The sequence below is a fragment of the Fukomys damarensis genome, unplaced genomic scaffold (genome assembly GCF_012274545.1).
Source record: "Fukomys damarensis isolate Sample0158 unplaced genomic scaffold, DMR_v1.0_HiC HiC_scaffold_8, whole genome shotgun sequence".
Classification (NCBI taxonomy): Eukaryota; Metazoa; Chordata; class Mammalia; order Rodentia; family Bathyergidae; genus Fukomys; species Fukomys damarensis.
In genome coordinates, this window is record NW_022900920.1 from 16,171,855 (window position 1) to 16,196,501 (window position 24,647).

The 24,647-nt window shown below is 35.5% G+C and overlaps 1 protein-coding gene across 3 annotated transcripts in view; it reads left to right on the forward strand.

The window, feature by feature from the left end:
- Ate1 (arginyltransferase 1) overlaps positions 1-24,647 on the forward strand; it is a 143,235-nt gene that overhangs the window by 114,561 nt on the left and 4,027 nt on the right. The window lies entirely within an intron of this gene.

The following is a 24,647-nucleotide window of genomic DNA, read 5'->3' on the forward strand; positions in this document are numbered from 1 at the left end:
TCTTGTGCTTGTGATGCAGGTGTGCTGGGACCACTGAGCTAAATCCCCAGTCCTTTCAGCTGGAGATCTAAAAAGTAATGAGATTGCCTACTGGAGAGAAGAGCAAAAGTAGAACCTAGGGGATCCTAGCATAGAATGATTGAGTAGATGAAGAAGAGGCCCTAGACATTTAAGAGGAAGCTGAGAAAGTAGGGTCAGGAAAGCCATAGGAAGTGTTTTTCCAGAATCAGAGAGCAGTAGCAGGGTCAGGCTCAGCTGAGAAGACCAGTGTTTACTGACAGTCTTGGCAAAGATCTGTTTTAGTTTTGATGGAAATGGAATAGTGGTGTGAAATGGAGTAGAAGTTAAGAAAGGACAGTAGTGAAGTTTGCCTTTGGAGACACTAGCTGGAAGGGTGGCTTCGATGGAGGAAGCAGGAAAAGGTTTGAACATTTTCAGAAGCTAATGGGGGGGTAGGGGAGGAGGGAAAGATTAAAGATAGAGTTGGAAATTAATACATCTGGATCTCTGAGAAAGGATGAAGCTGAGAAAGACCTAGAGCACAGGTGGGAAGATTAGCCTCAGATAAGAAAAACCTTTCTATTGTAGGACAGGGTGAGGAAAGACCATGCAAGTAAAGGTAAGTGCATTGGTGAGGCAGCTGGGAACTTTGCACCTGGTCCCTTTTCTTTTCCTATTAATTTAGGTGCTGGAAAAGAGGGAGGTAGCAGGATAAAAGAGGTGAGCAGGTGTGTTAACGTAGCTGCTGAAAAGAATGGGGGATAGAGCTGACTGCCAGGCCTTGTTAAGACTGATGGTGAAGTCGTGTAGATGCAGTGCTGTTTCCATGGCCACCCTCTATGTATGTTCCAGGTGGGGGACTCACCAGGGCCTTACAATGAAAGGGCGATAATTTCAGGCAAAGGAATAAATGGAATGTGTGAGTTGGTATCTAATGATAAGGGTGAATGTAACAAAATGTCATAAAAAAGAAAGGAAGGCTTGGAAGTCTCTGTGAGACATAGGAGAGTTGGGTAGCTGAACAAGATGAAGAGAGGTACATAGTGGCATCAGAGAAGGTCAGAGTTTTTCCCATGTCGGATGGAGCAAAGCTGTAGGGTTGGGAAGCCAGTGTAGAAATTAAGGTGACCGTGGTTAAAGACAGCTCTGAAGCAACCGTGACAACATCCATCTTATTTAGGAGATGTCAGGTCTTCACTTCTGGGTACTTTTTTAAAAAAATGGTACTGGGGATCGAACTCCAGCCCTTGCGCTTGCAAGGCAGGCGGTGGAACCACTGAGCCAAATCCTGGGCCCCTGAGTACTATCTTAAATGTAGGAGCACTGATGTCCTAAGTGAAGCTCCTTTTCCTATAAATGGCTTGAATGTGCCAACTCCAGTGATCATAAATAGAGAATAAAATGCCGCCTTTATATCAACATATTGCAAAGAATAAACATAGATTGTTTTTTTTAGAATTTTGGGTAGATGTTTATCCTTAGGACATCTTAGTGATTTTTCAAACAGTTTTATCTCTATAGAAAGAAATACTTTTTAAAAATCTCTGCCTAGTGTATAATACTTATGCATGTGTGTATAAAATTGAAACTGCAGTCATAAATAGTCACACTCATATTCAATGAGAAGGCATTGTTATTCTTGACTTACTAGATTAATTTCACAGTCCACCCCCAAAGATCACAACCTACCATTTCAAAGTCATTGGTGTGTCTCAACTTTGAAGGATTTATCTTAGGTTTTGAAGTTTTTTGGTGTCTTTCATTTGCAAGAAAGATGATTCAGAGATTTCCTTTAATTTTAAAAATTAATATTCAACCCATAACATCTGCACCTTTTCAAAGGTTTGAATATAGATTATAAATTTTATTTTCAGTGTATAAGTCTTTTTTTTTTTTTTTTACTGGGGATAAACTCAGGACTTCACACTTGTCAGGCAGGTACTGTGTTGCTGAGCTACATCCCCAGCCCCTCAGTGTACACGTCTTTCAATTTTTAGCAATTATTTTTAAGGGACTTTTGAATAATGTTTGATTGCATTTACAAAATGCTAACCACAATTTTTTAAACATTTTTAAAAAATTAATAAATGTATTTTTCCCTCTTAATTTGTCTGACAAAGTATTCTTATAAGCCTAATAAAATTATGGATACAAACCTAAATTTTTACTTAGTTTTAAGTCATAGTCTAAATTAATTGCTCATTTCCTGTTGGAGTCACACATTGTTTACATAGAAAGTCTGCAGGCATCTGAAAAACTACTGAAACCAGTAAGTGAATTTTAACAAGGTTGTAGGACATAAAGTTAACAAAATCATTTCTTAAAAAAAAATAATTTTTACATTTTCATACCAGCAGCCATTAGAAAAAAAATCACAATAACATAAAAGAACATAACAGTACTTATACATATATCAAGACATATAAGATTACAACACTGGGAGCTACAAAGCATTGCTCAGAGAGCTAAACAATGGAGAGATTTACCATGTTCATGGTCTGAAGACTCACTGTTGTTCAGATGGCAAATGAACTCGTGAGAGTGACTAGTTATTCTTCTTAATTGTGAGGTTTTCCAAGTTGAGACACTGAAGTCTAGTACCTTGCCCTGATTCCATATACCAAAAGAGGTTGCCATGTAGTTCATGACCAGAGTATTCCTTACCTAATTTTTTGGTCTTCTAAGTCAAAGAGGCTATACACAGTGTGTTCAAAGCATAGGTGAATGTTTAAATTTTAAAATTTTATTAATAGTGCAAGACATACTACCATTAATCCCCTTCAGAATACTCCAGACATACTATTTTAATCATTCTTACCACTTTTTGAAGTAGTTCTAGAAGTCTTCTTTTGAGTGTGATTTTTAAAATACAGTGAATGCTGCTGCCCAATAAAACGACAGGCTTGTGAAAGTATTATGGTGTGTCTTCATCCACCCTACTTGCCAAATATATCACTATAGGAACTTCTGACTCTTCTCCAAAGTCAAAATGACCATGAAAAGTAAACATTTTAGATAGATTTAGAGCATCAAGGCAGCTATAGCAGCACAGCTGATGACATGAAAGAAGACTTCCAGAACTGCTTCAGAAAATATTTTGAGGGGACTAATGTCATTGTGTATTTTACTGTAATAAATTTGGTCACACTAAGTATCATGAGTATCTTGACTAGCCCTTGCATTTCTTTAGCTCTTAAGTTTGTCATCATTCCCATCTAATTTTCTGAAACAGAGTTTTGAACTTGAAAAATCCTGCATTCTGACATATTAGAATCACTGAAGTTTTAAGGATACTGGAATTCTGTCTGTTTGAATTTTAGGTACTTTTATAGCATTTTCTGACAATTCACAGATCTTGAATTGAAAATCGTTCAATTCATATTGACACAACACTTAGCCATTACTGTACAGTATTAGAAACTAGAACATAATCAAAACTATACTTTCAGTACTTAAACCAGAAATCTAATGACAGGTTTTCTAGTTCTGCCACTCATTAGCTTTGTGACTTTCCACCAGTGAAGTGGGAAATTCAGTCTACATAAAGTTGAAGTAATGGTATGTTTTATGATCTCTGTATTTTTAAGACTTTTTATGGATAAATTACTTAAAAACTGGATTGTATTATAATACAGGATAAGTGATTCTTAAGCACCCAAGTAATATGCATTCAGTATATTTTCCAGTTCTGCTGAATTCCCTTGCACTGAGCCTTTTCATCTGCTTTCTCCCTCACTATCGTGCTCAGAAGATGAAAGTTTCTGTTTCAGACGAGGTCCTATCATTTAGGATAGTATTTTCTAGACTGTCAACCATGAATCTTTGTGAAAAACGCATTTTACATCATGACACCGAACTCAGTGTAATACAGATATGTGCCATAGAATACTCATCCTACTCATGTGGTACATGCTGGTATTTTGTAATCTTTTTTATTGTTATTATTTTGGGGTTTTTCTTTTCAGACAAGATCTTGCTATATAGTTTAGGTTGGTCTTGAACTCACTATCATCCCAGGTTGACCTCACACTCAATGATCCTCCTACCTCAGCCTCCTAAGTGCTGGGATTACAGACATGTGCCACCTCGCCTAGCTCCCTGGTTTTTATTTTTTAAGAAATGTTGGTAACAGTCCATTATATCAGTTTCATAATCACCACTACCTGCTAAACACTAAAAGGGAGTAGGAACTGGCTTACTGTAGCTCTGGCATTAATTCTATTTTAATAGGAATAATACACATGGTAGCAGTGATTGCTGTGATTAATATTTATTAGTCCACACATTTTTCATAAGGTGTGCTATGTCATATTTTATTCTTCACAATAGCCTTGTTAGTTTTCCCTCTAAGTGAGTGTTCTTGAGCAAGCAATTAGAAAACAGGAGAGGGTTGGGATAAGGTAGGAATAAATATTAAAGTATTCTTGCCTCTGGAAAGATGTATATAAATTGCTAACTAGACATCTTGTAGTTTTGGTTATTGAGAGTCATTTGCTAAGTGATGGGTACCATCTGTGTATAATGCTTACAGCCAGCCCCTGGCCTTGAAGGCCGAGGTACTGTCCTGAGATCAGTTAAACCCTTAATGGCTTATGTATGGTTCCAGCTCAGATACTGTGAATATATACAGTGAAATTCAAGTGTTTAGAATAATGGGCCCTCATGTAGGCAAGACAGATACAGTGTAAGTCAAAATTTACCTATATTGAATAATAAAATCATACTTTTCTGGGCTTGCCTTGTTTGCTGCTAGCAGGCTTCCCTCCCCAGCCCTCCCCTGATACGAGGTTTTGCTATGTTACCCAAAACAATATCATGTGATTCTCCCACCTCAGCCTCCCAAGTAGCTAGGACTTCAAGGTACACACCACTATCCCTGGATTGGCCTGTGATTCTTAGTTCTAGTAATAGTAATAACGAAGATAGTAATTTTTTACATGGTTTGTATTGTGTGTGTTTTGTTTTTCTGTATGCAAACATGCTTTGGGTTAGAATGCCATTTGTAAATTTGTGAGGTGACAGATTCTTTTTCTCCTTTCCTCTTTGTACTGATTTAAATTTTGGACTGCAGCACAGATTTTTATGTTCTTATGAAGGGTCAAATAAAGGGCCTGTTATCAAATTTCATCAATATGTTAATATTTTACATTTTACTGATCAAATATGTCTAAAGATTATGTCCCAAACTAGGCACAAAATATCACTGTATATCATCTGTGTTTTAGCAAACTATGTGGTATTTTAAAAATAACTCTTTGCTTTTGTTTTCTTTGCAACATAACTTTTTATCTGTCAGGTATCTGGATTCTCCGTGTATTTAGCTTTTGAGAAATATTTTACCTTACAAGTATGTACTTAGACCAACTGTGGACTGAAATAGCATGGCCATCTATATTATTATGTAGTCACAGATGCAATTTAGATATATTTTATTCTAATTGAACATTCTTTGAATTTTGGAGAAAATTTCAATAAATACATACATTTTGTTTTGTTTCCTTTTTTGGCTGATTTCATTACAACTTGCATTGGTAATTTCTTTGAGGTGATAACAAAAAGCAGAGAAGTCTAACATGGTAATCTGAGCCTTGGTGTTAAAAACTCACATTTGGATCTAAGTTAAGTTTTCCTACTAAACTTGCTTATTTTTACAAAGAGTAAGTTGCAAAGTGTGACAGTTCCTTAAGAAAGAATGCAAGGAAAGTGCTGCATTGAGCTTTATGATAACAGCAGTGCTATTTGAACTTTCTCATCAACATTTTTCTCACTTGCCATCTGTACCAGCTTTATACCTCCAAAGCAAATTATTACTCATGTGGGAGCTTTGATCTTCATTTTAAATTAATGCCATGTAATTCCTCAAACCTCTGAATAAAACCAAAAAAATATTTTTTAGGTTAATGACATTGCTTAATTTTCTGACCTTGACCTTTACAACTTTGAAGTTAGCCAGTATGGCGGTGGGGGTGGTAAATACTTTGGTACACTGACTACAAGTTATGTGTAGTTCAGTGATTATAAATTGAACTGTATTAAAGTCTCTTTTGAAAAAACACTTAGTTGTTAAGTTCATTCTTATATATCCTTTGATGAAAAAGGTTGTTTTGCCGTACACTTTTACTTTTTAAATTAGAAGTTTTTAACATGTTTTCTTAAGGCACCCAAATTGCGTTCAAGTAGGCAAAGTAGAAAGAACCATTTAATTCATTTGTACCTTTTGAATGTGCCAGTAGTTTTAAAGTTTGTGTCTGGGAGTAGTCCTGGTTTTAAAACATAAACTACAACCTTTTCTTTTGTAATTACATACTTTGAAAATATTTTTGAAAAAGAATAGTGCTTTTAAAACTGATTTTCAAGGAGGAAAGAGTGTGCAGAGGTGAAAAAATAGTGCTTTATATAGCACAACTTTATTTTTAGTTACAAATATTGAACCTGTTTCTCAAAATCTATTTATAAATCAGAGGAATAGTTGAGATTTTAAAAAATATTTAACAGAAACATGTTTGGTTTAAGAGAACTAAGCAATACTGTTATATAAAAGTGTTTTTTTCTGTAAATTTTTGGTGTTGCTAGGCAGCAGGTTTAAGACTCATGAGAAGTGGCTGGGGTTTGGGGAGAGTTCATAATGATTTATTTATTTTTATTTTGGTACCGGGATTGAACTTGGATCCTTGCGCTTGTGAGGCACTTGGTGGAACCACTGACCTAAATCCCTGGCTGTGATTTTATTTATTTATTTATTTTTTTTTTCATTCAAATTTTATTTTATATTTATATATTTTTTTTAGTTTATTGGTACATTTTAGGTATACAGTGCAGTTACATTCATCATTGGGATCTTGTACCCTTACATGACAGGTCTTGGTTCTCATTTTTCCCCTTCTTCCTGCCCTCCCTTCACCCCCTCCTCCCCTCCCCATTTACAAGCACTTCCATTCAAATTTTAAAGCATGGGCAGATATTCATCCTATCTAGTACAGATTTTTGCCATTCATAAGTGAAAAACCTAAGTACACTGAAAAATAAATGCAGCCATATGGAGAGTCAAGGACCCATGACTGGATTTTAAAAAGTCTACATTCTGAGCCATGATTTATTTTAAACTAACAAGTCAGAATTTACCTTAGAAAGTCTTGTCCTGAGGTACTTGTGAGTAAATTGTGTAGCTGTGCATTGTGAAGACAGAATTTCTTGTTCTGCTGTTATTGGCAGAGATTCTCTGCCTGTTAATAAAACTGCCTTCTCTGACCTGGTTCCTGGTTAGCTTGCCTGTTTAATGACAAGAAAGGTTTGTAATCATAGTGCCCCTTGTATCTTTTCATTGTTAAAACATTTTGCTTCAAAGTAGGCATGAAAAGTGGAGTGTAATAAAGTGAAAACCAAGAGTAATAGGACACGCAGGTAATGAATGAACTCCATTGTAAACAGTGAATTTGGAATGCACTGCAGAAGCTCTGAATATGCCACTGGACTAGAAGCACAAATAAGAGGGTGGGAGGATCCAAGAAGGATTAAAGCAAAGACACCAAAGTGTGAATAACTAAAAGAGATTTAAAGAAACTTTCTTCCCCAGAGCAAGGAGAGGTAATGTAGCAGGAGATCACCACAAAACTTATTTTCTTCAGTACTTTTTGTTCATATCTTGGAGAGAGAAGTTTGTTTTGTGGATATGGATTGCATTTTCCAACCTAGTATCCAAAGATAATAGAATCTAAGCTCTTAGTTGATTACACATTGAATTTGGGACTATTAACCAACCATTTTGAGGGGCAGCAAAACAATTTGTAGTTCATGACTCTCAAAAGTATCTATAAATCTGCTCAAGCAGTTGACTTTGGCTGTGGTTTACTATTGGCCCAAATTCCCCCTTCATCCAAATCATTTGAGCTCTACCAGTTACTGAAAGATCTGGAACTTGGATATGGAGCATGAAGTGTCTTGGTTTCTGGAATTCTTGAGTCCTGGAGACTAGACCAGGGTGTGAATGAGCCTTTCATTCCAAATAAGCCAAGGGCTTTTTGATGGGCTATTTGTATTAGCATAATTTTATTACATTTATTGTGGCTAATGGAGTTTTTAAAAAAGATTTGAGAATATTACTCTTAGAAAATTCACCAGTGCAGCCTAATTTACATCTATTGTGACCTGATAAGTTTTATCATTTATAACGCATTCAGAAATAGTGGAAAATAATCCAAGAATGATTTAATTCAAGAATTCAGACATTGAGTATTAAACATATGCTACTAATTAACAAGAAGGTTGATAAAAGCAGAGTAATTGGTTCTGCAGATAGCTTCTGTTGCTTGTCTCTGAAGATCACGAGATTAAAGGTCATCAACATGAACCACAGTCATGTTGGATGCAGATTAGCTCTGTGTCACATGTGTCTATCCAAGGAATGTAGTGTCTGCGCAGTGAGAGCTGCAGAAGTGTAATATTTGGGTCCTATCCTCAAGCAGTTTACTATTAGATTGGGAAAGCTGTCCAAGTATAATACAAAGCAACCAGAAAAATGTTCTTATATATGTCAGAGGTTTTCTACATGAAAAATCACTGCTTTTAAGTGGTCATAATACAAGAGAAACAACAAAGTTAAAAATAATGACTTTAAGAAATCAAATTGCTGAGATGTTAAACTGCACTTTTCCAGTTGGCATTGATCAAAATGTAAAACGAGTGCTCCATGCCTTTTCCTTTCCTAATTTTTTCAAATATTATGCTGTTTTACTCACTCATTGTTAGCCTCTAAATTATGAGAGCAGATAGAAACTAATCAAAATATGAAATATACGCATTTTTCAAAGGAATATGCATGGAAATATCCTGGAGACATTAACTGCCCATTGACCTCTGCACTCCTTCCATCGTTTGGGATTAAATGTAAAACCTAAAGTGTGTTTCATGATTAACATATGAAAATCTTTAGGATCCTGCAATAAACTGGATTGTGGCTGGTGAATCTGGGGATCTCCCTTTTACTTTTCTTCCTGGTGAGCACTACGTCTGTTTTTAGTAGACATAGTTGTGCTGCACCTTAACCCAACAGACTATGATTATTTTGGTAGTCAGAAAAATCACTATTTCCAGTAGAGGTGGTTGCATGTAACTTTATGAATCTCAGCTTTTCATGATGGTTTTTGAAGGATCTCATTTGGCATTTTGTTTCTTTCTCCATCTCTCCCTCCTTTCCTTCATCCTAAGATCCTTGGTTTTATTTGCTCATGTCAAATGTCTACTTATTTAAAAATTGTTTTGCAAGCTTAAATACCATTTTTGCTTTAAGGCTTGGACTTTCTTGTTTTTGTTTTGTTTATTTGTGGTATCAGGGATCAAACTCAGGACCTTGCGCTTAAGAGGCAGGTGGTGGCGCCACTGAGCTATATCCTTGGCCCATTGGACATTTTATGTAGAAGTTTTAGAACATTCTTTTCAATCGAGATATTTTAGAAGAGTGAATGTGTAGTCTCATTTCGACATCACTGCTAATTGCAGTGGATAAGAAAAGGACCAAATTCGATATTTCTTAGTTTAGAATTATATAAAACTTGTATTAGAGGAAGTATCTTATCTCCCATTCATCTTGAATAATAAGCTCTATGAGTTAATTGTTTTAAATTAGGTCGGATTGACTAAAAATGGGCCTTATTGATCAAAGTATTTGGCTTATTATAGCATTGTTTGAACTTTAAACCACAAGGTATAGTGATTATTCTTTATGTTCAAAAGAGAGATAGTTTTAAGAAAGTGATGCGAAAGGAAACTTGAAAAGTTTTAAGAATACCATACGCAAAAACCCGAGTTCAATCCCCGGTACCAAAAACAAAACAAAACAAAACAAAAACAAAAACAAACAAACAAAAAAAACACGATACAAAAGGAAACTTGAAAATATTTTAAATTTGTATGTAAGAAGCTATAATGTTTCTTTTGTTTATGAAAATCAGTAAAATCCTGAAATATACCTTTGCTAATATCTTAGACTTTTAGGATCTTTTGTGTAAAAAAAACTAGACTGTGAAGACCTGGTCCAATAAAAACATCTTAGACATTTTTCTGTATTTTCTATCTTTCTGTATTTTCCTGTGCGCCCAAATTTCTGTTCCTTGCCTCACCACTCTCGTGGTTATATGTAGGTTATATGTTTATCTTCTTTCTGTCTCAAGTGTATTGATAGTCCATCCCTTTTTATTGCTGAGCAGTATTCCATGGTATGGATGTTAAAAGTACTACAGTTTGTTTAACCATTCACCTGTTTTGAAAGAACATATGAACTGTTTCCAGTTTAGGACAATTACTACAATAACTGCTATAAAGATACTATTTTTTGGTACTAGGGAATCTAACTCTGGACTCTGTGCTTGTGAGGCAGGCGCAGTGCCACTGAGCTAAATCCTGCCCCTATAAAAATTTTTATATGAGTTTTTGTGCAAACTTAAGTTTTTATTTCTTTGGGATAAATGCCCAACAGTACAGTTACTGAGTTGTATGGCAAGTGTAAGTTTAATTTTTTAAGAAGCTGCCTAACTCTTACCTGGTATTGCTGTACCATTTTATATCTCTATTAGCAATGAATAAAAGAGGGTGTTTTCATGTCCTTGGCATTATTGGTTCTTAGGATGTTTATCTTAGATGTTACTTAGTGACTAGTGATATAAGACATCCCTACATGTGCTTACTTGCCATCCAAATAACCCCATCAGCAAAATGTCTCATCATGTTTTTTGTTCATTTTCTGAGTGGATTGTTTGTTTTTACATTTTTTAATTATAAGAGGTTTTATGTATTACAGGCTTGGTAGCTTGTTTTTAACCATTTTAAGACTCCTTTGAAGAGTAAGTTTTTAATTTGGTGTAGTCTAATTTATCAGTCTTTTTTTTTTCTTTTATGGTCATGCTTCTGGTGTCATGTCTAAGAATCTGTGTGATTTTTCTCCTGTGTTTTCTTGTCAAAGTTTTATAGTATTACATTTTACAATTTAAGTATCTGTGATCCATTTTTAATTAATTTTTGTATGTGAAGTTTAGACATTTAGATCAAAATTCATTTTTTTGTCTTTTTATATCCAATTATTCTAACACTGTTGGAAGAGGCTGTTCTTCTTACACCTAAATATTTCTCTTTTTGAACAATTATTAAGTGGTGTGACATTTTTAATTTTAATTTTTATGTGTTCATTGTTATATTGAAATATAGCTGGTTCCAAAAATTTAATTGTGATAAATTATACAAACAAAATTTAGCATTTTGACCATATCTAATGGTACAGTTCAGTGGCATTAGGTACGTTCTCGTTGTACTTTCATCTCCAAAGTTTTCATCAACTTGAAAAACTGAAACTCTACCTGTAAATAGTAATTCACTGTATTAGCTTTCCTGTCCTGTAACAAAATACCTGATACCCATAACTTGAAGGGTTTAATTTGGCTGATGGTTTCAGGGGATTTATTCCATGATGTGCTGGCTCCAAGGCAGAAAGATCATGGCAGCAGAGCATAGCAGAGCAAAGCTGTTTAGCTCATGGTGGCCAGGAAACAGAGCAGGGGAATAATGCCAGAGAGGAAAGGGCCTGGGAACCATATATAATACTCAAGTTCATACCTCTGTGACCCACCCAGAAATGTCCAAATGTGTGCTTTACTAATTTGCTAGGCATTTCTTAATCTAACCAAGATGATACATCAGATTTATTGGTCACACTCCCCATCCTTTTCCCCTGACCCTTGGCAGTCACCATTTCAGGATCTGTGAGTTTGATTGCCTTTAAGTACTTCAGATGAGTAGTATTACTCATATGGTGTTTTCCTTTAGTGACCAATATATTTTAGTTAGTATAATCACTTACAATGTAGCATGTGTTAAACTTTTCTTCTATTTTAAGGCTATGTGTATATATGTATAGACCACATTTTATTTTTCTGTTTTTCCATTGATGGAAGTTTGGGTTGATTCCATCTTTTGCTGTTGTGAAAATGATCCTATGAACATGAGTGAGCAGATATTTGATTCCTACTTTGAATTCTTTTATGAATATATACACCAAGAAGTAGAATGCCTGAATCATATGGAATTCTGTTTTTAATTTTCTAAATAACCATCATCCTGTTTTCCATAGCAGTTGCATCATTTCACATCCCACCAGTGATGCACAAGAGTTCCACATTTCTCCACAAAGTTGTCAACACTTTTTTTTTTTTTTTTTTTTTTTTTTTTGTACTGGGGATTGAACTCGGTCCTTGCTCTTGCAAGGCAGGCAGCAGAACCACTGAGCTAAATCTCCGGCCCGATTTTTTGTTTTTTTGATAGTAGCCTTACCAGTGGGTATGAGATTGGTATCTCATAGTTTGATTTGCATTTTCATAAATGATTAATGATATTAAGTATCTTTCATGTGCTTATTGGCCATTTGTCTTTCTTTGATGAAGTAATTGAAGAGTTCTTAATACAGTCTGGGTACTAATCCTTTACAGATATGTAATTTGCAGCACAGCTGATTTTTTAATTTTAATGTTGTATCCTTTGACTTTGTGAAACTCACTCCTGGTTTTTGGAGGAGGTTTTTTTGTTTGTTTTTTGAAGAGTCCTTGAGATTTTTTTTTTCTCTCATTGAGTTTATTGGTACATTTTAGGTATACAGTACAGTTACATTCATCATTGGGATCTTGTACCTTTATATGACAGGTCTTGGTTCTCATTTTTTCCCCTTGTCCCTGCCCTCCCTTCACCCTCTCCTGCCCTCCCCATATATAAACACTTTATTTCCATTTTTTCATTTTCTCATATTTTAGTCCTTGAAATTTTTTACATAGAATATCTTGTCAATTACAAATAAGAACATATTTTCCTTTTTGTCTTTTATATCCAATTCTTGCCTTATTTCACTGGCTGAAACTTCTAGCACTACTTTGAGTAAAAATGGTGAGAGAAGACATTGTAGCTTTTTGTCTGAACTAAGTCTTTTAATTTTTTTTTTTTTTGTACTGGGGATTGAACTAGTCTTTTAAATTTTAAAGAGTAAAGCTAGGGCTGAGGATGTAGTTGTAAAGTGCTTTTCTAGTATGCACTAAGCCCTAGATTCAATTCCCAGCACCACAAAATGATAATAAAAATAATATAAGTATAACAACAGAAAACAGTTTATGCTACCATGACAGTCCCTTACTCCCAAGGTTTTAAATTGATGTTTAAGAGATCATCAGTGTTTCTCTCTGCTTTTGTGTCTCTCTCACAAACACACACATCCACACCTATTAATACTTTTTTTAGTTTTCTCAGATTAATTTCATCAAATATAAATTAAATTCAGTAGAAGTCTCCAAATTTCCAATACAAAAATAATGAACCAGGCAGTATGGTACTAAGAGCAAAGATGACAGCTGAATTTATTTTGTATATTCTTACTTGCACTATTATTAAGGCATGCCTGATTGTTGCTCTTTCAATGGGGGCAGAAGTGGAAAATGACCGTATGAACGTGATGATTGGGAATTTTCCTACCACTTTCTTGTTTTTTAAATAATTTTTTCTCCTAGATATTTTTTCTAAAGCCAAGTGGCAATAAATTGTTAAAACACCTTTAGATTTATATGCTGATTTGTATAAGTGTGCAAACACGATTGAGATGTTTTTCCATATCATTATCTGTAGGCCACACTCTGCAGTATTCTGATGGCTCTGCAGTGTATACCCTGTGCTTTAGCATTTGTTGAAGCTAGTGATTTATACACTACCAAGCCAGAGCATCACTCCCTTAGAATTTAGCTTATTATAATTAATATGGCTTTCCTTGGGAGTGTTACAGTTCTATTTTTCATCTGCCTTCTGGACCTCCCTTTTATCCTGAAGGGTAGATGAGCCTTCAGAGGTGACTTCTAATAGACAGATCAAGGTGGGTAGCACTGTCTCAGGGAGGCCGGACACTCAAAAGTTCCCTCTCACTGTCTGAACACACAGTAGGCAGTGCCCTGCCAGGTTTTGTACCTGGGTCTGGCCCGCAGCAGCAAATGGAAAGGCAGCACTATCTTTAAATAAAAGCTTATTGACACACAGGGGATTTCTTAGTTGTTCTAAAAACAAGGACACTGTTTAGGTTGATGGGAAATGATAATAGCTACAGTTAACTTTAGTACCACCTGAACTGGATGCTTCATATTTACTCTTCAATGCATGGCCCCCTCTGTAGCTTCTTTTTATTTAATAGCTTTACCAGAAACAACACAAAATCGATATGTGCTTGTTATTAGAAATCTGATAATGGCAAGTGGAAATCCTACAGCACAGTCCAGTAAATAGGCACAGAGCATATACGTATACTCCCCTTATTCCACAGGAGTATCGCTCAAATTTGGGAGGGAAGCTTTTAGACCCTTTTTCTATATATCTTTTTAAGTTGTTTTAATTATATTGTTTACACAAAATGTATTATGTAATTATATTAATTAAATCATCCTAAAACATTCTGTGGCTTGTTTTTACATTAAAATTGGAATTTCTTCATTTGTTTTTCTAAAGAGTATAATTACAGATTGCAGAAAAATGGCCAGAGAATGACAGAGCATTCTCTTATACCTCACACCCATTTTTCTATTATTTATTGCTTACATTTTTCTCATTCATTCATTTGTTTATTGGTGCTGGGGATTGAGCCCAGGGCCTTGTACCTGCTAAACGTGTACTAACACTGAGCTAACCTGAGGTCCTTCTATTTTTCATTAATTGATTTTTGGGTTTTTTTTTTTTTTTTTTTTTTTTTTTTAGCAGTAGTAAGTTTTCAGGAGGTACGGAGTTGTCACATGCACTCCAATACCCCATCCACAGCCTCCCCTTCCATTAATCTTTTGCATTGCTGTTGTTCACTGTGTTACATTTGATGAGCCAGCATTGGCCCATTCTTAACTGAAGCCCATAGTTTGCATTTGTGTTGAATTCTGAGTTTTGCCAAGTATAAATGACATGTATAGTTCAGAGTGATTTCACTGCCCTAAGATATGTCTACTGTTCTACCAGCTTATCCCTCCCTTTCTCCTCTCCATACTTTTACAACCATTGGCTCTTTAACTGTTTACATAATTTTGCCTTTTCTAGAATGTCATGTAGTTGAAAACAGAATCCATAGCTTTTTTACAATGTCTTGTTTGTTTTGTTTTTGAAACATAGTCTTGCTAGGGTGGTCTTGAACTCAATATGTATTCCAGCGTGGCCTTAAACTGACAGCAGTTCTCCTGCCTCAGCCTCCTGAGTTCTGGGATTACAGACACATGCCAGCTATCCTAGCTCAGAATTTCTTTTTGTGTCTTTTTATGATTCATTTCTTCTCATTGCTGCGTACCAGTCATTTGTATGGATCTTCTATTGTTTGTTTATTCACCTATTGAACGACATTTTTTGTTGCTTTCACATGTTGGCAGTTACAAATATAGCTAGTTGTAAATGTTTGTTTTCAGATTTTTTTGTGTAGACATAATATTTCATTTCATTTGGTAACTACCAAGAAGTGTAATTGCTGGACCATATGGCATAATCTTTTTTAATTGTTACACTGCTATATTATTGTCTTTCCTTCCCGCATTGGTAGACATTTAAATTTTTAGTTTTCTTTTTACTATTATAAATAATGCTGCAACATACTTATAAATTACTAATATTACTAAACTTACTAATATCTCTGAGAGATACATCATCAAAAGTAGGATTGCTCTGACCATAATGTGAATTTGTCCTCAAAAGGCCAATGTACATTGTAGCATCCTACCCTCAGCCTCATATAGTACTGTTCCTGGCTGAGGGTCCGTGCGGCTGAAATAAGGAACTCAATCCACCCCTTTATTTATTTAAAATAAATATGCAGGTTCGCTTACTCTGGTCTTGGTAAAAGAATTTTCAGGATGAGTCCGTAAAAAGAGGCATAAGGAAGATCTGTAAGAAGAAGATACAGGATGCATTCAAGAGTCATGATACAGTTGTGTTAGGGCACACATTTAAAGGCTGTTTTATCTTCATGTGTATTCTCACTGTGTGCGGGGTTGCTGTGCAAGCCACCCACAAGGTTTTGAAGAGGAGATATGTGCTAGACAGGCTGTCTCCACCACTTTTAGGGTTGTAGGAAGCTGAAGGGAGAGGTGATTACAGGTGAAAGGGACTTGCACACGTTTGCTGATTGCGGAGAAAACAAATTGGGATGGTGTTCTGAGGCTGCAGTTTTTCTTTAAAAGTACTATTTAAAATTCCCAATTTCCTGGTCTCCTTTCCACCTAGTTTTAATTATTCTGTCCTACCTCAGTACTGTCTTGTCTCCTGAGACTCAGGAGAAAAATTTTTGGTGGGTCCAAATGTAACTCCTAACGTACTAGATGTCAGATACGCTGAGTTCGTGTTCCCCAAATCATAAAATGAATTCTAAGGAACAACAGAGGTTAAGAATAGGAAACATTTATTGAGAGAGATAGGTCCTGAGAAATAGGAGGAAACCAGAAAGTGGGTTGATGTGGACCCCTCTTTACAGAGGAAGTTTTATAGAACAAAATATGAGTTAGGTACAATGTGGGTGAAAACTACGATCAACCAATAAGATTATAAGTGTAGCCACTTAGGTAATATTCATCTAGTAGGGAAGCAGGTCACATAGCAAGTGTACATGGAAAGAACAATTACCTTTTTGTTTGTTTGTTTGTTTTTTGTTGGTTTTTTTTTTGGTACCAGGGATTGAACTAGGGTCCTTGCGCTTGCAAGGCAGGCCACCGAACCACTGAACTAAATCCCCGGCCTGTTTTTTGTTTTTTGTTTTTTGAGACAGGGTCTCACTATGTAGTTGAGACTGACCTGGAACTCACTGTGTAGTCCAGGTTGGTCTCCAATTCACAGCAATCCTCCTGCCTCAGCCTCCCGAGTGCTGGGATTACAGGCACACGCCACCACGCCTGGCTGAACAATGACCTTTTAAGGAAGGGATGGACCAGGAGGTCCTAGTCACCCACCTGGGTTTATGTCTGTCTAGGCTTTATTGAACCAGGTGATAGCAGTTATACTATAATCTTCAATTTATTGCTTATCTCTTGGGGAATCTTGTAGGCCTGATCATTTTGTCTATATCTTAAGGCCTGACCTTTGACAGATGCACCTCCAGCCACAGTTGGAATATGTTCTCATCTTGTATACTGACTCCTTCGAGGTCCTAACTCTGCCTGACTACCTAAAATATTTCTAATGTCTGTAATACAGAGTTGGAGGTCACACTTAAAGATGGGCATGGATGATATTTCCTAGGGAAAAAGAAAAAGCATAGCACAATAGAGAGGATGATCTAGAAAATATTGTGTAATTCCCAATATCCAATTCAGTTAAAGGAAGACATTGCAGATGTAAAAGGATTGCCTTGGAGGTAAAAGGAAAACCAGGATTAATGGTTTCAGTAAAACCAGAGGCAGCGGAAATTTCAAGGAGGAGGAAGTGGTCCTTGAGTTTACATTTTGCTGGGAGTGATGAGGGCTGAAATATATCCATTGTATTCTAGAACAAGGGGACCCTTTGACCTTAGTGAACAGAGTGAAGAGGATTGGGCCAAGATACACATTGGAATGTCTTTGGGAGTGAGTGGGAGGTGAGGAAATGGCCTTATACTCTATTTAAGAAGGAAAGAAAAGCAGAGTAAGGTGACTGGAAGGTAAACAGGGTGTCAGAGAGTTTCGCTTGTGCCAGGTGGCAGTCTTAAGCTTTTGTGAAAGTTACTGGGAAGGAACTAATAGAAAAATTGAGTGGCTTGGGATTTAGCTCAGTGGTTTTACTGCCTGCCTTGCAAGCACGAGGTCCCAAGTTCGATCCTGGTACCAAAAAAAAAAAATTTTTGATTACAGAAGATACTGTAATCTACAGAGTTTATGTACAGATTGAATGGCTGAACTATAAAAGTGAAATTCTGGATTGGAACCTTTGTCATTTAAAGAGTTGAAGGCAGGGAGTGGGAGAGGGCACCCTCCTGGGAAATTAGAGCTTCCTAAATTTCCCATCAAGTTTAAAGGAATGCACTATTTCCACAATGTGTTCAGTGTCCACAGGAAAACCAATACTATTGTAAGAAAAGTATTTTATGTTTGTGATTTTCAAATATAAATGTTTTTGTAAGTACAGATTTGTACTTGTTTCTAAGGTTAGTATTGTATTTCTAATTTGACTCTATATCCCAGGAAATCCTCAAAAGAATTGCTCTGGTTTAATTCCCTTGGAAAGATCCATTCAATGCCATGTTCACTTTTTGTAAATTAATACTGTACCTATCTTTCATTGTAAATTGGAACTGTGGTCAGATCTCTGTTGTTAACATGTTACCACACCTGCCTTCTTTCTTTCCTTTTCTGCATTTTTTGCACCATTTAAGTTGCAGATCAATTGTATCATTATTCCAGTATACATTGCCTGAAAACAAGGGTACCTCTGACATAACCAATATGGCCATTAAAACTAGGAAAGCAGCATGGATATTTTACTACTATTTAATTCACAGTTTATTCAGCTGTCAGAGATTTTTCCATTAATATCCTTTTTTACCCAACTCACACACAGCCACAAGCCTACTGTCTTCCCTCTATTTCAGATCCAGGGTTCAAGTCAGGATCATTGTAGTTACTGCAGTTATTGTAGTGTTTCTTGTCTCTCTCTCTGGAGCACAGCTATGGTATATCCTTGTCTTTTGTTACCTTGACATTTTTAAGAATACAGACCAGTCACTTTGTACTTCATAATTTGTGTTCATCAAGTCTTTCCTCATAATTCAATTTTGGTTCTATGTTTTTGGCAAGACTGTGATGATGCGTTTTCCTGCATCACAGCAGGAGCCACACAATGTCAGTTCATCGTACTAGTGGTGACTTGAATTTTTACTTGGCAAAGTAATGCGTGTCAGGAATCTCCACTGTTAAGTTAGCATTTTGTGCAGGTCAAATAATAAATAGTTTATAGAAAGATATATTGAGATACTGTAAATAACCTGATGTATCACAGTTACATCTATTAGCTTTTACATCCACTGATGAGTTTTACCTGTTACTTATTATTGGAACGACTGCCATATTATGATTTTTTAATTCCATCATTGCTTCTACTTTTAAATTCAAGTTGGTTTTCCTGCAGAAAATGATAATTGATCCTAAAATTCATACAGAAATTAAAGGAATTCAGGAAACAATCAAAAGAAGAATAAAAAATGTGTTGTTCTGGCATACAGATAGATATAAATTAGTGGACTAAATTTTAGAGCTCAGAAACAAATTATCAAGTTTATGGTCAATTGACTCTCAAAAAGGGTACCCAGACAGTTCAGTGGGTAGGGGTGGTAGTAGTGGCCTTTTTGCCAAAGGAACTGAGTCAGTGGGATATCCAAATGCAAACAAGTACAAAAGAAAAAAGAAATTAATAACACTGTGTACAAAACAAAAAAAACCACAAATGGACCTGTGTGTAAAAGCTAAAATTACAAAACTCCCTGGAAACAAATGGAAGCAAATCTTTATGACCTTGAATTAATCAGTGCATCCTTAGGTGTGACACCAGAAAGCACAAGCAGCAGAAAGAAAGATAGATACATTGGATTTCATTAAAGTTAAGAGCTTTAGTACTTACAGGCAATTCACAAAATGGGAGAGTGCTCTTGCAGTTCATGTATCTGGTAAAGATTGAGAATATATGAATTTAAAATTGGGCAAAGGATTTGAATAAGTATTTATTGAGGAAGAAAAATGAATGGCTAGTAAACAAACTATGTTTGACATCATTAGCCATGAAAAATGCAAATCTCAAAACCATAGTAAGACACTATTTTACAGACCCTAGGATAGCTGTGATAAAAAAAGGCAGATAGTAAGTAGTGTTAATGGGGATGTGGAGAAAGTGGAACCTCTGCTGGGGCCCTGTAAAATGATGCAGCACTTTGAAAAACAGACTGTGGTATTCTTCAGCATATTGACTGCTGTGGTATTTCTCAGATAGGGAGATGCACTAGAAACTATTGATTCATGTAGTTGAAATGGGTAAATTATGTGATGACATATCTCAAAAAAGTGATAATGACATTTTACAAAGAAGCTTACATTTGTCTTATTTTTATATAAAAATATTCTCAGCTAAGTTACTAACAATAGTCTATATATATGTATATATATGTATATATACATATATATACATATATATAGACTATTGTTAGTAACTTAGCTGAGAATATTTTTATATAAAAATAAGACAAATGTAAGCTTCTTTGTAAAATGTCATTATCACTTTTTTGAGATATGTCATCACATAATTTACCCATTTCAACTACATGAATCAATAGTTTCTAGTGCATCTCCCTATCTGAGAAATACCACAGCAGTCAATATGCTGAAGAATACCACAGTCTGTTTTTCAAAGTGCTGCATCATTTTACAGGGCCCCAGCAGAGGTTCCACTTTCTCCATCCTACCTCAGCCTCCTGAGTGCTGGGATTACAGGCGTGCGCCACCACGCCTGGTATAGAATAATTGTATAGAATATGAAAATGTATTACATTCTCCATGATGGATTCTTAAAGTAATTCTTTAATCTCCCACCAAACAAGGTTGAAGAAGCTGGTTGAAATTACTTTTCTAACATAACTATATAGTGTCATTCCCTCACACCACTCCCCCTTTGCTATCCTGTACTAAGAATCTTCATTTAACACAACCTCCTTACCCCTCTTCCTCCCCCCAAATGATTACAACACTTGCTCCTATCACAAGAAAACATTATAAGTCATTCTTCAATTGGAACTTCCAGAATTGAGCTTTTGGTCAAGTATTTCTCCCTCAGTCATACATTTATTTACAATTCTTCCCATTATATCAGTTTTGCCCATTTATGGTACATGTAGCTGTGTCTGCCATTTATACAGCTGTCTTCATTGGCAACTATAAAGTGTATAACTTGTTTTTCATGTTTATGAAATAATGTAGCAATAAATAATGAAGTTAAGAAAATAGAATTTCATCATTTTAGGGGAAGCCTAGATAATTCTTAAATTTAAGAATAACAAATGAACTAAATCCCCATAAGGAGAAGTAAAGCTTTGATCTCTAGATTCCTCTACTTTGAAAGCACGTGTGTTGAATAGTTCATCTCCTATAAGTAAAAAATTGGGGGAGATTAAGCGCTTCTTACCCCTTGGGATTTTCCTTAAAGATTAAAATATCATACTGTTGACAGCATACTTGTCTCACTGGTGATCAGATGCTCATCTCAGAAAAGAGTTCTCTGGATAAAAACCAAAGTTTTTATTTCATGAAATTAAATTTTGTGAGATATTAGGGAAAGGAAAAGTAAAAGAAATTCTTGTTGGAACACATTTCTAAGACATCTCAATAACCTGGCAATTTCCCTTAGCTGAGATAGCAATTACCTTTCTTCTCAAAATGGCTTATTTTTTTCTGTCATCAAAGTTCCGTCAAGGAAAAACCTGTTATGCTATGTTGGTTTAGCTCTGTGGATATAAGCACTGATGACATTTATCAAAAAGCAGTATATGAAGATGATTAAAGGTTTTTATAAGGATTTGAGATACATTTTTCCTTAGTAAATAATTTATTTTCAATAACTGGTGGTAGGATTATTTTCTATAATTTTCAGTATAAATTATGGGGAACACTAGAATCAGAATCTACCTTCATTGAGAATGTAACTAAATAATCATAAACCATAGATTTTTGAGCCCAGCAAACAAATGTACTTAAGTTTATGATGATAATTAATGGTCTCTGACTTTTTTTTTTTGTTTTTGTTTTTTGAGACAGGGTTTCACTATGTAGTTGAGATTGACCTGAAACTCACTAGGTAGTGCAGGCTGGTCTGGAACTCACAGTGATCCTCCTGCCTCAGCCTCCCAAGTACTAGGATTACAGGTGTGCGCCACCACGCCTGGCTTGGTCTCTGAAGTTTAGTAGCCACTGACAAGATGATTTGATTTTCTGCTTGAAGTATAGCTAGAGTGTAATTCAAACTACTTTAAATATTTAAATACATCTTGTGAAATTGTTTTAAAGAACTGATAACTTAGGTGGGTGTTTGCTGGGGCCAGGAGAAAATGCAGGAGCCAGGGTTATGTATGGGGCTGATGGTGTACTCTGCTCTGTGTGTTTCTGTGATGTTTGAGTTTTACAACAGTCATTATTTTTATTATTTTAAACGATGTAAAATAAAAAATAATGTAATTATTACTATTCATTTATAACCAATTCCAGATAATTTTTGGTTCAATTCATTGAAATAGCAACTTTTTTTTAATGTGCAGTTTACCTTTCCTTTATTTGTTTGTTTGTTTATTTATTTATTTTTGTACTGGGGATCAAACTTGGGGCCTTACTCTTGCAAGGAAGGCCATCTGGCCCTTTCCTTTTTTTTTCTATTACTGTGTCTTGCATTCCTTGGTGATTTTAGATTGATATCTTTGGCTTTTTTGTTTTATTTTTTTGTGTTTTTTTGTTTTTTTTGCATTGGGGATCGAATTCAGGCGAGGCAGGCAGCAGAACCACTGAGCTAAATCCCTGGCCCTCTATGGCTTTTTTGAGTAGACAGAATTTTACATTTGAGTTGTAATTTTTTTTTTTTAGTAGGGAAAAGACAAGCTACTTACTGTTTTTTTTTTTTTTTTTTGGTACCGGGGATTGAACTCGGGTCCTTGCGCTTGAGAGGCAGGTAGCAGAACCACTGAGCTAAATCCCCAGCCCTAGGCAAGCTACTTTCTAAAGGCTAGTACAGCTACTTTCATTTGTTTATGTTAACAGCTTAATAATATGCCTTCTTGGTTGAATACATTAAATTACTCCTAAGAGAATTTGGGAATGAATAAAGAATGATGGTGTAATCTCACCTTGGGGGGTGGTTGTGTGAAATGTGAGAAGCCTTTGTGTTAGCCTTATTGTGTGCACTGGCCCAGGGAAGCAGCTGGGTATGAAGAAAGGTGTGCAGACCCAGGCGGTACACGGTCTGCAAGTGTTTCAGTGCCCTCTGTACAGCCAAAGTGTAATATTAGGAAAAGGGAAGGTCTGGGCTAATAAAAGAAATTAATTTGTATCTCAGTAATTTAATGAAAATTATTTTTATTGTTTCAGCATAACTTGTGAGTTAACAATAGAACCAGTACCACAGTATATGGAATATTAAATAACTATTCCACAAATTTTTGAAATATTTGAACACTAAAACCAAACATACCTGTTTCCAAGTGACTTGCATACATTCATATTGAAGAAAATGAGAAGTTTAAAATTAAATAGCTTGTTGGCATCTATAACTATACTGTGCATTTGTTCCTGAATTATTCCAGGTTTCAAAAGTATTTGAAGTAAAAAGAACCATTAAATGTGACTAATTTCTATGTCATAAGACTCTCTAAAAATGCTATAAATTATTTTAGACGTTTAGGAGATTTAATTAGGTATATACGTCCATGATAGAGATTAGTAGCTTCATAAGCCAATCTGGAATTCTGTGGTTGAAACACAGATATTACAATTTCTCAAAAATGTGAGAGGTGTGTGTGTGTGTGTGTGTGTGTGTGTGTACAGTTTTTGAGCTTTTCATGTGAATTCAGTAAATACAATTGAAATATACATTTTGACCAGTGAAAAAACAAAATTCCTTCTTTCTACAAGGAATATGGTTTTTAAAGTTATAAAATTATACATGTATTTTCCCCCTAATCTTCCTTTTTTATTTGTGTAAAAATTAGAAGAAAGCATTTCATTCTACATAAAAATATGATAACATTTCAAATCTCACATTTTTATTGGCTAGGTTCCATTTTTTGAAATATTAAAGTATGTCTCATGAAATATTTTATGATAAAAGTTTAAACTGTTAAACATTAATCTATTCAGTTAAATATGGCATATTTTTTAAACTACAGTTGTAAAAATCCAAGGTTTTACTTTTAGAAGATTTAGAATCATTTTGGGATCATTTCGCCAATGTTTCACTTCTTTCCCATGCTGTTGTCGGTGATCTTTACTTTGCTATTTGGAGTAGACTAAATATGCTCAAATTTGCCTTTTCCATGCTGGAGACACTTAAATTCAGGTGATGGGTGGCAGTGTGTGTACATTTAGACATCTGAAAGTGATAGCAGCAATCAGGGAGCTGCCTTTTCCTTTGTCACTTAACCTGGTGTCTTATTGTTTTCTATTACTAATATAAAATATCACAGACTAGATTAATAGAAATTTGGGCTCACAGTTCTGGAAGTCCAAGGTCAGTTGACAAGCCACATCTGCTGATGGCCTTCTTGCTAGTAGATCCCTGAGGTGGCACAGAGCATCATATTGCAAGGGATATCGAGCAGGTATGTGTGCACTCTGGTCTCTCTTATTAAGCCACCAATTTTCAGTCATTGGGACCCCACCCCGATGGTTCTAATCTTTTGTGTTTGCTGAACCAAGAGTAAACTCCTATCTGCCAGCTCCAAGGTAGAGTAAGTGCTTCTGCCATCACATCCGTGGTGTAGGCTGCAGTCTGAAGAAAGGTTGAAAACGATATTCAAAAGGCATAGATCAGGGGATTTAGCTCAGTGGCACTGCGCTTGTCTTGCCAAGCGCAGGTCCTGGGGTTTGATCCTTGGTACCAAAAAAAAAAAAAAAAAAAAAAAAAAAAGA